This window comes from Leptopilina heterotoma, unplaced genomic scaffold (assembly GCF_015476425.1).
Source record: "Leptopilina heterotoma isolate Lh14 unplaced genomic scaffold, ASM1547642v1 Lhet_73, whole genome shotgun sequence".
Lineage (NCBI taxonomy): Eukaryota > Metazoa > Arthropoda > Insecta > Hymenoptera > Figitidae > Leptopilina > Leptopilina heterotoma.
Window position 1 is genome coordinate 978149 of NW_025111169.1, and position 17969 is coordinate 996117.

The following is a 17969-nucleotide window of genomic DNA, read 5'->3' on the forward strand; positions in this document are numbered from 1 at the left end:
TTAAAATTAGCGTATATGTACGCCTATTTACAATCTCTGATTGCAATTATCGTATACGTTAATTGTAATCAGTGGTATATATACTTATCGCTAGGAATCAGTTAAATTTCGCTTATTCAGATTTAGAGAATGATTTCTCAATTTGAATCATCGGAATTTAACTGATTCACTAGTGTATTTGTATATGCTAATTAAAATTAGTGGTACATTAATCACTGCCTAAAGTGATAGTGATATATTGATAGGAAAACGTGAAGCTCAATTTCGCTGGCCGCAGTAGGTTCCATGATTTTAAATATCATCATGGTCGCACTCCTATATTTCTCGCGCAGTTTGTCACTCATATACGTATTGTAGAGTTATAGGACCGCAGGCTTGGCGCTGGTTGGGTAATTATGCATTAAAAGTTTCTGAGCGGATGTTAGGAGGGTCCCCCCGATTGTGATCACAACGTGTATTATGAAAGATGAACCATAACAGTATAGTGAGTAAAGATTTCAGATTGATTAATATTTTAAATATTTCCGGTTCCAGGTCTGCTTATATTTTTAAAAAAATAATATTAACTTATTATTAATATTCACTGTTTGTCACTATTTACTGTGATGTGAACCATTAAAGACTATAAAATTAAACATATAAAAGGCTAGCAAAAACGTATAGCAATTGCCTTGACGCCTTATAATAAGATTTTTTTTCACTATGATTTTAAATCGAGATAAAGTCCCGATATTTTCTCTCACACGCAAAAAATATAATTATATACTGAAGTTAGTAAAATATTTCAAAAAAATCTATATTGAAAGTAAAACACATGTTAAAGTTAGTGCTTCGAGTCCGTTAGTGCTTATAGTGTGACAAAGTTCAAAAGTCATAAAACGAACATGCGGGTTTCAGCACGTTATACATTTTATTTGAAATAAACAATAATAGCTTTTAACCCTTATGATGCTTGCTTTCAATTTTCCATTTCAGTTTCCGGTTTATCTTTCCCTCCATTATAAATACAATTTAGCTTATCATTATCAGCTCTAAATTTTAATTAGCGTAAATCCTTTAAATCTTAAAAATTTCCAATTATTCATTGTGGTTTACAGGGAAAAAGATAATTATATAGAGTAACTTTTACCTCAAAGTAAAACCTGAACTGTCTGGAACTTCTGCGCATTTCTGTCAACTTTTGCTATCTTAGCAGTAAATTTTCCTATCACTATCTTGTTGGACAAATTGATATATGTAATTGTTTTTCGATTACATATATGGGTCTTGTTAAATAAATTATTTCAAAAACCGGAAACTTGTCGCATGCTCTTTAAGTTTGAATCAGGCTCATTGATATAGTTGTGACGCATTTATTCGGATTTGAAAAAATTTATATAGCATCTCACTTGATAATGACTTTTTGTTGACTAAATGGCACTTCTGCTGTCCAAAGTAAAAATCTAGTAAGTCACATTTGCCTTACGGCAAACGTGACTTACTCGATTTTTACTTTGCGAGCAGTAGACTTGTGTTTAGAGACTATCACTTATTTTTCAAACGAGGAACGTAAAAGAATTAACACACAAAAGTACACAAAATTGTTAGTTTATTATTGTTTCATAAATAAGATAACATCACTGTTCGTAGGTTGATAACACGTATAAAATAGAGGATAACACATTAATATGGTTGATAACACTTTCAATAGAGTGATAACGTTAAAAAAGGGGGTGATAACACTGTTTCTAAATTGATAGCCTTTAAAATGGTGATAACGTTTAATGTGATAACTCCTTTAATATAATGATAACTTTTTCAATAGAGAGATAAATGTTAAGAGACCAGGTGGAAAAGTTAACGTTAGGTAACATTAGCGAATGCTACTAACGTTATAATCTGATATTAGTGATAAAAAAATGTCGTTAGACTAACGTTAGCCTAACGTTAGTTAACGTTAGTCTAACGTTAGCAGCATTAGCTAACGTTAACTATAACGTTTAATTTTCCACCTGGGAGATTGATCACTTTTAAAAGAATGACGACCTTTGAGAGAATGATAACACATTTAATATAGAGTGATAAGTTTTAAGAGAATGTTTAAGAGAATGATAACTTTGAAAGGTTTAACACATTTATGAGAATGATATCATTAAGAGAGTGATAACCTTCAAGAGAATGATAATACTCTGGAAGGTCGATTAGAGTCCCTTGCAGGAATAATTCAACTCATAAGGGCCTGCAAGGGAGAGAATTAGCATTGATAAAAGACTTTACATAAGGATTCATCCAGAATGTTATCCATCTTTTTTAAGAGAGCAACTCGAAATGGATGATACAAACTATAACAATACTTTAGAAATCTATCTCGTGAGTTTGACTATGCGTTTAGAAGTATAACAGTTTTGCGAGATCTCGACGAAAGCTTAGGCAAAAGCGATAACTATATTACCCGATTTGAGAAAATAGGGCCTTATCCTTTTCCCGAAGAACCGACACCAAGAAAAGAGGGGAGAAAAGCAATGTTTTTCTTTAAGATTTCATTTTCATGTTTTTGTAAAAGTCTTTTTAGTAAAAAAAAAAATGATGAGATTCGCTAGCCAGGGTTGAGCGCAGGCAATGTCATAAAAAAAAGAGTGTACTCGACTCTGGCTAGCACATGTTTTGCAGTTTGCAATTGCTTTTGTGAGTAAGTTTATAAAAAAAGTAAAAGTTGGAAAGATTTGAGAAAACCGTGAGAAAATAAGTTTTTACTTAAATTTTGAACTCATCTTTAAACAACTTGATAATGACTAAACAAGTTAGAAAACTATGTATTTTCCACACTGAGAGCATAAATTAGTATATAGTTGCCTTTTTGACTATAGTTTTTCGTTACAATAACTGTTTAGTACAGAGTGGAAATTGTTATTTAAATTGGGAAACAGCGTTGATAAAATTTAGTTTATTTGTTATGCGAATAAGTCAATTTTAACAATAATATTAGAATTGCACTGTAAAAACTGGAGTTAAAATTTAACTTTATCAGCCTTATGCGTTCTTCAAATATATCAGAATAATACCAAATTGATCTAAAATTATACCAAAATTTGTATTAAATTCTAACTTCATCCAAACATTTTGGTATATCATTGTTCTAATATGGAATATTTGACTAAATCTGCAGTCATTTTTAGTGTCAGTTACAATAAAATTTCATTAATTTAAGGTATAGCCACACTGCAAGAAGAAGTATCTTAATTTAATGTGTTTTAGTAGTCATTTCTAAGATATTTTAGTAGACACTTTTTAGTTATTTGAAATATCTTAATTTAAGATATATGTTAAAAGTATATCTTTGTACACATTTTCATCATATTTTTTGGGAACAATGTTATGAGGTTAAATAACGGCTCACGTGTAAAACACTTTATGCATCCTAGTTTTTAGAAACTTATACGTTTTTGTCGCATCTTACGATTCACAAGTATATCTTATTGCAACAGAAACATATTCATTTAAGATATACTTTAAAAAACTTGCCGAAGTATCTTACTTTTCTAAGATTTTTCCACCTTAAGTCTTATTTTTAAATATCAGAAAGACCTATTTTTGCAGTGCAGAATCCAACGCATTGTAAGATATGCTTTTGATAACTTTAAGCAAACAATTTAAAAGTGTGACTATCAAAATATCTTAAAATAATTTCCCTTCTTTTGACGCAGTTTAACCAATGATATGGCAAAATATTCACACTTTGCGGGATTGAAACATCATCGTTTCAATCTTTTTGGTGTAAACTTGTGGAGTTCAATTATTGACAGAGTCACTAATCAATTAGTATCTCTGTATCTGCATTTACTATATTTAAAATTTCACTGATTCGCAGTAAAAAATGACGGAAAACAGCTAAAAACAACCGATTTTGTTAGTCGAATCTGTTAATTATCGATAATTACTGCTACACACTAAAAAGTTAACCCAAAAAGTTGAATATTCCCTAAATTTAAAACCATAACTCTAATCCTAATATATCATTATCATGCACATCATCTTATATTAAGATGTTTCTGGCCTAAACATCTCAACATAATATGTTTTAATAAGTAACTTTGTAGTCACTTTTAAGATACTTATTTTTTGCAGTCTGACCAAAAACATAATTAATATAAGAAGATACAGACAATATGAATCAAAAACGTTCACAACTCAAATGCAAGAGAAGACCCAGGAGAATAATTGAACGAATCAACTTGAAATTGTGCTTCGATCGTGTATTTTCGCTTGCTGGCAGAATATTCGCATCTCTCTTCTCTAAAATAGAAGGAAACAAGAGAAAATTGATATTGAAGAATCGTTTTTTGATTCGCCGCCCCTATATGAATTTACCGCCCTGCCTGTGTCGCTGCTCGGCACACAGGTCGACCCTATGGTAGTAGAGTGTAGACGACTAAAATCCCACTGCTATCCCATTATACACGTTGCGTTTCGCCGGACTAATATAACCGCAGCACCAGTTAAACTCTCAGCTCTCTCTCTCTCTCGAGGGTCGAATAATCCCTTTCCATTCAATGCATGCTCCACTGAATTTCAAAACGCAAAAGGGATTCATCAAATCGCAACCTGACCCGAAACATCATTTACGATAAGAATATGCGCATAGCGTCACAATTCATAATCTCATTCTACTAATCAACATTCAATCACTGTCTCTCGATCTGACTCTAAATTTAAAACTTGTCCGAACCGATTTGATAATTGCGAAAACTGCTTTACTTTACTGTTTTACTACTTACTACTTTAATTTTTGAAATTTCTACTGAAAATCGTCTTTTTGCTAAATAGGGACTGCTAAATAGAGTTCAATAGAGTTAATAGAGTTTAATAGTTTAGTGACTTTGAAGTAGAGAGTATGAAGAATACTTTGAAGAGTACTTTGGAATTGTCAATTTCAATATTTCAACACGTGCGGAAATAGTGAATGAAGTTTATATTTGAAAGTATAAAATAGCCTGAAGAAAGTGTATTATTAGTCAAGGTTTTTCGCTAAAAATATTCCACGCACCTATACACTATAAATGCGGCCTCTTGTAACTGAGACTTTGCTTGTTACTTGTCCCCTCTTTGCTTCTCGGCGGATTCATCAACTACTTGGAATATAATGTATGTAATGTGTGTTTTTGTGTGAGTTGAGAATCAGATTGTGTGAGTGCGTGCGCGTTTGAAAAGGGAGGGTCAGCCAATCGAAATCGAGCTGCCCGTAGGCACGGCGAGAATTCTCCCTCACCTAACTTAGGTCGAAGGTACACCATTTGCTGTAGGTGCCGCTTTCTACGGCTCTTTTCGGGGGAGTTGGTTTCCCTTGATAGCATTGCTAGAATGCTAGCCCGACCCCCCTTAAACCTCACTCAATTCACTAGCAATACTATGTATACTATAAAAGTGGCTGTATTTTTATGAGAGCTATAAGCGTACCAGAAAAGTCGGTGATATTTGCTAGGAGAGAGAGGAGTGGGGATAGCGCGTCTGATACTCTCCTCTCTCTCTCTCTTTCTCTCCCTCCCTCTTTTTCTCTCTGCCGAAGAGAAGGATATGAAGGAGAGAAAAGAGAAAAGCAATGAAAAGAGAAAATCGATTCTTTTGAAGATGCCAACAGAGTCGTGTTGGCTAAAACTTTCAGCGACTTGATATATATCTTACAACTGTGGTGAACATCAACTAAATCGATATCGTTACTTATTCCCGTGATATACACTGCAAAGGTGTATTTTTTTATCTTTTTTATATCTTAAAATAAAACTGAAAAGTGATTACCAAAAACATTTAGAAATAACTGCCAGGATATTTTTAATTAAGATACTTATTTTCGCAGTGGACGCATATACTTCAAAGTAACCAGTTTGGCATTCATTTTACCAGTTGACCCATCAGCCATTTTCTTCCTTAATTTATCCTTAGAGAAATTTAATTTCCAAAATTAAGTGGATGCTCCAGCATCCACTTAATTTTGGAAATTAAATTTCAAGGTACTCATGAATCTTGAAGCAGTTTTTTTTGAAATGTCCCCTTTCGCGTTAAACACAGAAAAACAGTCGACAGGTCGAAGTACATGCTTGTAAAAATTAGTAAAATTAACTTTAAACCGTACACAGCAAACTTCATTCCAAAAATGGTAAAAGTTGCAGAAATGCAGAAGGGCATACTTTATGATGTCATTTGTACAATACCTACTTTGTTATTGCTATGCTGGTTGTTAGCCTATAACTTTTAACTTTATAATCATGTTCGTTCTCCATAGCGCATTGTTTTCAGTGCTCGCGCACATAAAAGTTGCAGTTCACAGCTTGCGGGCACTGCGATGAAGGAGGTTCTTATCAAAGTTCGCGATAAAACTAACAAGGGACTAGATTTGGTTCCGATTAAATAATCTCTTATCTTTCGTGTCCCATCTAGTCTGACCTAAGTTCACTGTAAAATCTTCCAGCAGAGGCTTTAAATTCCTAACTCAAGTGCGGAATTCCATACTCTTGCTCTACTTTGAAAATTGTGCTAAACATTAATTTTCTTTTCCATATTATTAGAACGAAAGTAAAGTGAGGAAATTTGGCTCAACCTTATAAATGTTTTTCACATAGAGACCAGATTATCCGGACAAATTTCAAATACTGTTTTCGTTTTTAATTTTAAAGTTTATAAGCATATTTAATACGAACGTACTTAGTAACATTTACTTCGAAAGTAGTATAAAAATTGACAAGAATGGCGCAAAAGTGTTTACGTGTGGATATAGGGAAAGGTTCATTTTAGATATAGTTATAAAGAGTATAGATTAAGAAATGATTTCTTCATGATAAAAACTTACCGAAAAAGAAAGATGAAGGAATGGTGTCCGGGTGCGCTGACTGACCTGCTGCCGAATACATCATGACCAGACAATTTTTCTGCTGGTAAATATGGTTCCACTCAAACGTGGCGTCTAATTTTGGGACTAATGCGTTTTTCCCATCGATGTCTTGCTGAAAGAAATGTTTGTTTTTCGTGAGCACATATAGATCGTAGATGCTTCTTTCTTCTAGAAACTTTCCGAAAAACGTTTATAGAAATAAATATTAAATAACTTTTACTATGCTATAATCTTTTCCCTCAGTAGAATCACAATTATTTTAAAAACCGTACTCGCTGCTTATAGAACACAAAGAACTGTTTTTATTAAAGTGTGTAATGAGCAAAAATGAGGGTCATTTGGGCTCAGGAGATTAGGACACGCAGTTTGCGGTTGTTGCCGCTTCGAAATATAACCAGACATTGTAATGTCGCATCAAGAAATTTATTGTCTTGGCCTGTTGGCCAGAATCAAAATTTTCCGGAAATTTAAAAAATTCCCTACATTTTCCCAAGTGAATTCCTAAATGATGTTTTCTTACCCCGTACGGATAAGGTTCTTCTAAAAGACTCGAATAAATTCCATAAGAGTCAAATCGTTAATATCAGTGACTTCATTTTTGGTTCAGATCTGTTAACATTTAATATTCTCGGAGTAAATTTTGCTATAAGCCACACTGTAAAAAATAAATCTTATACTTTCAGACCACTTTTGACTAAACCGTTTATATTAGAAGTAGAAACATTTTTGACTAAATTTAAGCCTTGTGAGTATTATTTTAAGTCCTAAAATCATGACTTATTCAAATCCATTTGTTTACAATATTCAATTTTATACGAAATTTCAATTAATCGTGAATTCTAGTTCAATTAAATTGTGGCGGGATGAGATGTTTTAACCATTTATTTATTTAGGCTTTTACGGTTAAATTGTTCAAAGAAATTTATGATTTTCTTTTCCTAAAACTTTCTATTTTATTTAAGTATGCAGATGTTTTGCACATTAAAAAACATCTGCATAAAACATCAATTTTAGTTTAGAGTCGATCAGTCGAGGCGGGGTAAAAATCAAATCAAGAAAGAAACGTACAACTCAAAGACCCAAAAGCCATAATAAACTGATTATACAAATGGTGGCAAAAATACCATTTTACCCTAAAAGGTAATAGAAAATTATTTGCAAATTACTTGTTTACCACATACCTTTGTCCCACAAAATAAATATTAGAAAATAAAAACTTTAAATAATATTAAAAAAATTCAATTAAACTTTTTCAAAAAAATTCATTTCAAAATTCAATTGTTTTTAAAAATTCACGCTATATATTGCTTTTAATATTCAATTATTATTATCTCAAATTTAAACTTAAATTCATTTTTAAATCAATTTTTATTAGGAAATTCTACTAAAATATTTATTTAAATAACTGAATAATTATTCAGTTATTTAAATACAAATAAAATGCAAATAAATAATTTATTAAATAATTGAATGTTCCTTAAAATTCAATTCGCATAAAGAATCGTTATCAACAAATTTTCAAGTAATTGAATTCTATCAACGAATATTAATCAAATTTAAAAGACTATATAAATATAATTACATTTTTCGGGCAATTCGATTAAAATTGCATTAAAAATAAATAAAATAATTGAAATTCTGCGATGAGTTTTATTATTTGTGAAAATAATTGAATCCCTAAGAAGAATTTGATTACTTTTGAACAAAATGTAATTTTTGCGAAGAATTTTATTACTCTTGAAAATAATTGAATTTCGGCACTATTTTCTAACTTTTACAAAATTGAATTTTTTTTCGTGTTTTTAACTAAACATCTTCTATAAATCCATTATTTTAAATAATTTTTAACAAAGTTCTGTAAGAATTTTCAAATTCATTTGCTTACAATTCAATTTTACAAAATTTTAATTATTCGTAAATTCTTCAACTAAATTTATATTTAAAAATAAAAACTTTAAATAATTTTAAAAAAATCCACAATTAAAGTTTTTAAAAAAAATAAATTCCACAGAATTGTTAGTTAAAAATATGAAAAATTCAAATTTTTAAAGACTTTAATCTGAAATCTTTTCAAAATTCAATTATTTCTAAAAATTTACGCTCTTATACTTTTAATATTTAATTTTAATCTAAAATCTTAACTGAAATCCATTTTTAAATCAATTTTTATGAGAAAATTCTACTAAAACTCAATTAGGGTAAGTGCGGGTATAGTCGGACAGTACTAGTAGTCGGACACTTTCGTGTTTTTTGGCAAATAAATAATAATGCATTGTGATAATTACTTTAAAAAGTATACTAGACGAATGTGTGAAGTTTATATTTTATTAAAATAGTGTTATTTTCGAAAATAATTAAACAAGAAATATTTTATTTAATGTTTTAAAAATCATGGTGTCCGACTATAGATACAACCATTTTCGAGTAGCGCGATGAGTGGCACAAAGTTTTGTTGATAATTAATCATAAATATTAAAAATTATAGGGTTTAAATATTATATTAATAACTTCTAATATGCTTTAATTCCATTTTCCAGTAGATAGCAATTAAAAAATTATCTTTTTCACTTTATAAATTCAAAATATCTGACAGATGTCCGACTATAGAAACAAGGGGAAAAAGTGTCCGACTACTAAAGCATTCGTAATTTTTTATTAAAATGTTTATATTTTATTGAATACTCAACTATTTGTAACAAATTTATATGATTTTTAATCCTGAAGAACTTCTTTAATTAATAATGTGCTTATAAACACAGTAGATATTTGCTATTTCAAGAAAAAAAGCATAATTTAAGATTGTATCCTTAAGTGTCCGACTACTAGTGCATTTACCCTATTTAAATACAAAAATAACAATTTATTGAATAATTGAATGTTTCATAAAATTGAATTCTCATAAAGAATTTTATCCATAAATTATTATTAAATAACTGGATTTTTTTGACTTTTAATAAAATTTTCAAAAATAATTTTAAAAAAATTTTTTTTTTTAATTTTTTTAAAAATAATGATTTTTATTATTAATAAGAATAATTGAATTCCTAAAAAGAATTTTACTATTAAAATAATTGAATGATTGCGAAGATATTTATAAAAAAATTTGAAATTAATGAAATTTCTGTGAAATTTTTATTATTTTATGAAAATAACTAAAAGTTTGTGTAGTATTTTATTAATTTTTTTTTTAATAATTGAATTCTTTTAGAAAATTTTATTAAAATAGTAGATACGTATTAAAAATCATTGAATTGAGGAAAATTTTTGAAAATAATTGAAATTTTGCCAAAAATTTTATTGAAATTATTGAAAATAATTGAATTTCGGAGAAATATTTAATTATTTCTAAAGATAATTGAAATTTTTTCGAGAATTGTTAAAAAATTTTGAACATAATTGAATTTTTGCAAAGAATTTTATTAATTTTGAAAATAATTGAATTTCTACAATCCATTTGTAATATTTTGTATTTATGAGAAAATTCTACTAAAATTCAATTATTTAAATACAAAAATAACAATTTATTAAATATAATTGCATGTTTCATAAAATTGAATTCTCATAAAAAATTTTATCTATAAATTTTTAAATAACTAAATTCTTTTGACCATAATTTTAATAAAATTTTTAAGAATTTTTTCAAGGAATTCGATTTAAATAGTATTAAAAATAATTGAAATTCTGCAATGAGTTTTATTATTTATGAAAATAATTGAATTCCTAAAAAGAATTTTATTATTTACCTACGAAAATAATTGAATCCCCGTAAAAATTTTATTATTTATGAAAATAATTGAATGATTGCAAAGATATTTATAAAAAAATTTGTAAATAATGAAATTTCTGTGTAATTTTTATTATTTTATGAAAACAATGAAATGTTTGCGTAGAATTTTATTAATTTTTTTTTTAATAATTTAATTCTTTTGGAAAATTTTTTTAAAATAGTAGATATTGAAAATCATTAGGAATTGAGGAAAATTTTTGAAAATAATTTAAAATTTGCCAAAAATTTTATTAAAATTATTGAAAATAATTGAATTTCAGAGAAGGACTTTACGGACCTTTTTTTAAAAAAACGGAATTTTGCGGGATTTGCGGACCTAGTTTTAAAACAAGAATCTTCAGTCAAATTTCACTAACTTTCATATATCGTCACCTTAATGTTTCATACACAGTTTTTCTGCGGACATCAAATTGAGACAAAAAACGAATCAAAAAAAAACTTTTGATTCGTTTTTTGTCTCAATTTGATATCCACAGAAAACCCATCTACAAAAAACATGTGAGAAAGTTGTTCACAGAATTTATAAACATATTCCGAAACGATTATATAACTTTTATTGAATTCAAAGATCATATCTGCGAATACATATTTTAAATCGAAAATGAATCACACCGATGTTAGATCAAAACAAGATTTGGACGCCAGGTCCGATTTGAATTGGCTCAGGTATGGACTCGTTGGCGCCATGCGTTTATATACAGTCTATAGTAAAGAAATGCGTCCTTTGAAATTTTTCTGCAAAAGAATGCCACTTTTTTGCTATATATGTGTATCTAAACATCTATAGCGTCGTGTAATTTTGACAAAATTTAGAGTCTCCATCTATAGATATTATATAGAATGGAATTCTAATTGCACGAAAATAAAATTTATGACTCGTGCGACTAAAGTTGATGTTGATAAAGTTATACATATGTACGTATATATATTAGACTCTATGCGTGTAAGTAACGCAGCATAGCGTGGGTAAATCGTACAAGTTATTTTCATTTCTTATCACAACTTGCTTATCGCCCCGAACCTCGTTTGCGTAGCTTTCTTTGCTTTTACACCAACATTCAAGACAAAACTATCAGGCGTAAACTGTGTGGTGAAAATATGGACTTGAGAATTGATAATAGAATTGTAATCAAGTTCTGTTCAACTATACAATCATATAACGAATAAGTTTGAGGCATTTAAATATTACTTTGGGAAAAGAAATCTCATTTTCTAAAAAGTCAGGAGGCGCAGAATTAGTTCAATATAATAAATGTTGTCTTTTTTATTTATTGTAAAATATAAATCTATATTAGAAATATTTTTGACCGAATCTCAGCCTTGAAAGTATTATTCTAAGACCTAAAATTGACTTAATCTAGTTTTAAGCTTAAAAATAGACAACTTTTCAATAATTTTGGATTAACGGTTTCAGACTTTGTTTTTTCTGTGCTTGTAGTTTTTTGTCCCGCACATCAGCAATTTCATATCCTTAAAAAAACTTTCTTACATTAAGGAAAAGTTACTCTAAACATTAATTTTTAATTATTTATTATCCGATTATTTAATTAATTAATTTCCTATTCAAAGTCCTGAATATCCGCTACTAATAAAAAACTAAAAGGTAAAAAGAAGAAACGTACCATCCTTTTCCTCCGCACTTGAAACATGGGGAGAAAATGGACGTTCATATTAGTATAAAAATGTTTTCTCATGCAGATAACATAAGATTCGTTCGCCTCATTAATGAAATGATTGAAATAATGCTTTACGTAATTCTAAAAAGGCATAGAGGATGTAGGCTTTAATGTCTTCCTAAAAAGGAAGCATCGCTAACATCTTGTTCTGCATCATTGTCGCTAACTAAGCGCCGCAGTAAATGTATACGCGGCCAAGATTTTCTATGCTGTCAAACCAGGTATGCACATCTGGCACAGCATTTCTTCTATAGACATTTGGCTCGCCTATGGAATAAACTTTCTGCACAAGAAAAGACTATAAGTTTTCGAAAGTAACATTTCGTTTTAACTTTCCCCATGTTGTCTGTTTATTACTATTACTTTTACACTGTTATAGATGCTACCACCTAATACTCATTTTCCAATTTTTTTTTCCATATGGTACGTGTGCTTACAATTTGTGCAATGTCAAAATATAAACCTTTTCATAGAGACACAAACTTTATGCTTTTCGACAAGAAAATTTATGTTCTTCAAGAACTTGTAATTATTCTGTAATTATGCTTTAAAAGATGAGAATTATACTATAGTTATGCCCTTAAAAATGTTAACATATGCTTTAATTATGCTTCGACCTTAAGAAATTTAAACTTTCCTAAAAATTTATTAAAGATGTACTTGCAAAGTTTAGTGAAAGTTGTGTAAAGAATTAAATGTCCGACTTCAATAAATGTTTAGCTCGAAATTTTCAGGAAAGTTTCACGCTAAATTTTCTCTTATAATAGAGTATAGCTGAAAATGTAATTTAAATGTTCAGGAAAGTGTCAAGATAAATTTTCAGAAAGGTTTGACGATAAACATTTATTGAAGTGTGGGACATTTAAATCTTTACACAATTTTCACTAAACTTTGCGCAAGTACACAGAGAAAATAGAATTATTAATATAGAACTAACAAATTTCGTTTGTTGTTCTTAGAAAAAATTTGAATTATTAGGACAACAAAATAAATTTGTTAGTTCTGTATTAACAATCTTTTTGTCAACGTAACAATCCTTTTTCTCCATGTAAATTCTTGGAAGTTTGCTTACTTTTTTATTTTGGAACTTTTGTCTTTTGGTCCATTTTTATTTTGGTCTTTCTGTATTTTGGAACTTTTCGATTGGAACATTTGGTTTGGAACTTTTGACCTACAATCCTTTTTTGATTTCCTTTTTAGTGCCACAGTGATTCATTTCGAAAAATGCGGCTTTATTTTTACTGCTACACTGTTATAATAATTTTGATACTTCATCTCATCATCTTGCATAATTTGCTTCTTATTTAGTTCATGCAGTTGCCATTTGGAAAGTATTTCTATTAGTGTAGAAGAATTTTAGGTGTTTCGCTGCCACAGCATACTTTGTTGGTTAAAATAGAAGCAGCTAACAAGTTTGCCGTGTGATCAAAGAAGTTTGCTATGACAGCGAATTTCCTTGAATTTTTCCTGAGATGTCGCTTGTCACAGCAAAATAGTTCGCTACTGCCTTTGTATAAACATTTTAGCGCAGTTAATTTCCAGAGATTTGACACTAATCAGTCACATGTGCATTAACAGGTTGCAATTAAATTTTCTTTTTCTTATCTCTTTTTTCTGTATATCTTTGACTACAACGTGCATTACATACAGAAAAAACAAAGCCTAAATCCATTTACGTCTTAAAATTATAAAATTATTGAAAAGTAGCCTATGTACTTTAAAAATATATTCTTATGTTTGAATTTAAAACTATACGTTAGGACTCAAAATAACACTCTCAAGGCTAAGATTCAGTCAAAAATGGCTCTAAGGTAAACGGTTGCAGCCAAAAATTGAAAATAAGATTTATTAATAAAAAATGAATCCAAATTTTCGACATCAAATTAATTTGCCCTTTATTATCAATTTGATTCTTTCAAGAAAACTGTGACAGGAACAGATATCTAAGATGGTGATTGATTATCATTTTCTCTAAAAAATTAAGAAGCTACTATCCAAACATCTTTAAAATAACTATCGAAACACCTTCAAAATAACTACACCGAAACATCTTAATAAAGCCACTATTGACAAATCCTACGTCTTTCAAGATGATGCTATGCCCTTATTTTTATCCTCAAGTACATCCGAGCAGGAAGTCGCAGTGAAGCTAGACAATGAAACCGCGCGCATGTTCCTAATGTACAACGAATCTCATTCGCCATTCGGCGTATATTCCAACCTATCAACGTTTCCCAATTCTCCTAGATCAAGAGCGTAAATAATTCCATTCCTTTTTCTTGTGTTGTATAGGGTTACACTGCGACTAAATTTTTATAAACGGATACGCGACTATGAAACATCTAACAAAAGGTTGTTATGCAAAGCACAAAATACATAATAATCATAGAGTGGTCACATAATCTGACGTCATGCTATATGCGTATGCCATCAGAGTAGCTAAACAGTAATATAATACTCGACATAAATAGCTTTAATTATGTCACTAACTTTCAGATAAATTTCTTCAACGTGTATACACTGTTTGAAAAAAAAACTGGGACACTGCACCATTATATTACTCTATATGCTACAAATAGTTTTTGTGCAGATATCAAATTGAGACAAAAAACGTAGCAAAATTGTTGCTATGCAACAATTTTGATACGTGTTTTGGCTCAATTTGATATCTGCACAAAAACTATTACAATTTTGATACGTTTTATCGTCTCAATTTTATATCCACAGAAAAACTATTGCAACAATTTTGTTACGTTTTTGGTCTCAATTTGATATCCGCAAAAAAACTATTGCTAAAATTTTATTACGTTTTTTGTCTCAATTTCATTTCTGCAAAAAAATTGTGTAAGGGCAAATGAACCAAGCGGTGCTGAAATTATTAAAATCGATAATATAATGAAGGTAATACTGTATTTTTCGTTCAGATTTTCAGTTTTCGAAACAGGAGCTGTTATGACTTAAATCAACATGGAGAAAAATATAAAGTAACCGATACTACTTTCATATAGTAAAACATTTCTGGTAACTTTTAATACTTTAATAAATTTTGCTATGTTCGAACTAAATTTTACTACGTTTAAAGAACATATTTGTAAACAATTAGTAAAATTTACTTCGAACGTAGAAAATTTACTCCGAAAGTCGTAAAAGTTACCATCAGAAATGTTTTACTATGAAAGTAGAAAAGTTACTTTATATTTTTCTCCGCGAACTTGATTTACATCATGATTTTAATTAGGATTTAAATCAAAGACATTTTTATATTTTATTCGTGGCTTAAATCAAATTTTTAATTAAAAATAGGTTTTCTAATCAACTTTGAGTTAAGGAATAATAATTCAACAAAGAATTTGAAAGAATCGAAAAAAAATGAAATTAAAGTTACCATAATGTTTATGTCTATGACGAAATGAAAAAAAGCTTAAATTTTTCATTAAATATCGTCTTTCCCACTCCGATTGGATTGAAAATCTGTTTAGGACTCAATAAAAATAATAATTTGCTCTTGGTCTTAAAAAAAGAAATTTCACTTTTTGCGTTAATGAAAACATTGGTAACTTCTCTATAACAAAATGTTAGTTCAATTGCATGATTTCGTATTTTACATGAAAAAGATAAATTAATAAATTTTAAATTCGGTTTTGTGGAAGCATGAAGAATTAAATTTTCAACATTTTGAACAATTAAAAGTTACATTTGAATAAAAATTATACAATATTCTATGAACAAGAAACGATTTGAGTAACGTATCAAAATATATTTAACAAATACCTCTCATTGACAAAAAATTGTAATTTTTATTCAAATGCAACTTTTAATTGTTTAAAATGAAACTCTTTATCCTTCTATACTAAGTAATTTTGTTTAAAGTTTTAAATTCAAACAATAAAAAACTTATATTACTAAAAACTGAAGCTTCGGAAAAAATTTGATTTAAATAAAAAAATTGGGTTTTTTTTAATCATGACTTTTAACAGCTCTGTTAAAATTTAGAACACATTTCTTTCAAATTTCCAGAATATTTTTTTGCAAATTAATACAAAATGTTTCAAACAGTTTTGTTTCAAGTGTCAAACAGTTCCGTTTGAAATGACAAACGCAGTTCCGTTTGAAATGTCAAACAGTTCCGTTTAAATTTTCAAACACTTATGTTTAAATTTTCAAACAGTTATGTTTAAAACTTCAAATAATTTTGTTATTTGAATTTTCAAACAATGCTGTTGAAAATGTCAAATAGTTTTGTTTGAAATTCCTACCAGTTTCGTTTAAACTTTCAAACAGTTTTATTTGAAATGTTAAGCAGTTTTGTAGTCGCATATATATTTTTTCAACATGTTCGGTTAAACAGTTTCTTAAGCAAAATAAGAGTAGCTATTCTTTGTTGCTTCTATTACAAAATTAATGTTTTATTATCGTTACTAAAGAACCGCAAGCTCCAGAAAAATTTGATTTAAATAAAAAAAAAATCCGATTTCTTTCAATCTTTTTGAAAAAATCATGATTTTTAACAACTCTGCTAATGAAGGTAGTGCACTTTTCCATTTTTTCTGTTTTGTAAATATATTTTATCCGGTGCATTAATTTTTCTAATATATTACTCTGCTGTATATAGATAAATGAACCAATAAAAAGGTATACAGAAATTATCGAAATGTATTTTTCCTTTTCCAAAACAGTTTTCTTGAAAGTATATGTTTTCAAGAAAGATATGTTGGAAAAATGGGTTATATCATACATCAAATTGATACTAAAGTGAATCTAATTGATGTCAAAAATTTACATCAATTTTTTGATTTGATCCACATTTTTGGCATCAATTCGTTGGATTTTGATGCAACGAAACAATTAAGTTAACAGTTAGAGTATTTTGGTATTTTTACACAATATTGAACTCTTCTATAATCAAATGAACCAAATGGTACAGAAATTATTGAAATCGATACTAATAAAGGTCTTGAAGTATACCTTCAGTTTAAATGTTTTTCGTTCAAAATTCAACGCATCTTTTGGCTTAAAAATTAAAATTATCATTCTGCTGATGCTATATAACTTCTCCCCACTCTATCGCCATGGAACATAACTCCCAAAGTTTCCAGGCGTTATCGTCAAAATGACGATTTTTGACGATAACGGTCGTTAGCATCAGCAGAGGGTTAAAGTATATAAGATCTTTAAAGTCTTTCTAATCTTAAAATCAGTTTTCTAATCTCAAATTAAGATATTTGAAGAGTGTAAGTGTTTCAAACCGAAATTGAGATATTTTTTCGTATATTATGTAACGCACTTGTTACTAATTTTGATAATAATAATTCGAGAGTAGTTCACCACTCCCAAGTAGAACAAATTTTGTTACAGTGCATAATATTTGCAGATCTCTGCAAACCTTCTTGAAAATACCGATTTTTACATAAATTTAAAGGCAGTTGACTCGAATTTTACGAGGTAAAGCCTCATAAAATGCAAGTGAACTGCTCAAAGGTACTTTATAGATATGACCCAGTTGGTTATATATCTAAAACAGAAAGGTCATATTTGGGGATAATCCCAGCAAGTAGGTCTTTATCCCTTGGAAGTCCTCGACGATTCCTAGGTGCGCATACATAGTAAGAAGCTATTAAAGGTATACAAGAGTTCGTTAACTGTA

General features: G+C 29.1%; 1 protein-coding gene across 1 annotated transcript in view; it reads right to left on the minus strand.

Annotated features, from left to right (window-relative positions):
* Positions 1 to 17969, minus strand: part of LOC122510659 (polycomb group protein Psc-like) — a 92294-nt gene that overhangs the window by 13191 nt on the left and 61134 nt on the right. Inside the window, exon 3 of the mRNA XM_043625452.1 lies at positions 6821 to 6974. The gene's annotated coding sequence lies outside the window, so the exon portion shown is untranslated. The remainder of the gene's footprint in view (positions 1 to 6820; positions 6975 to 17969) is intronic.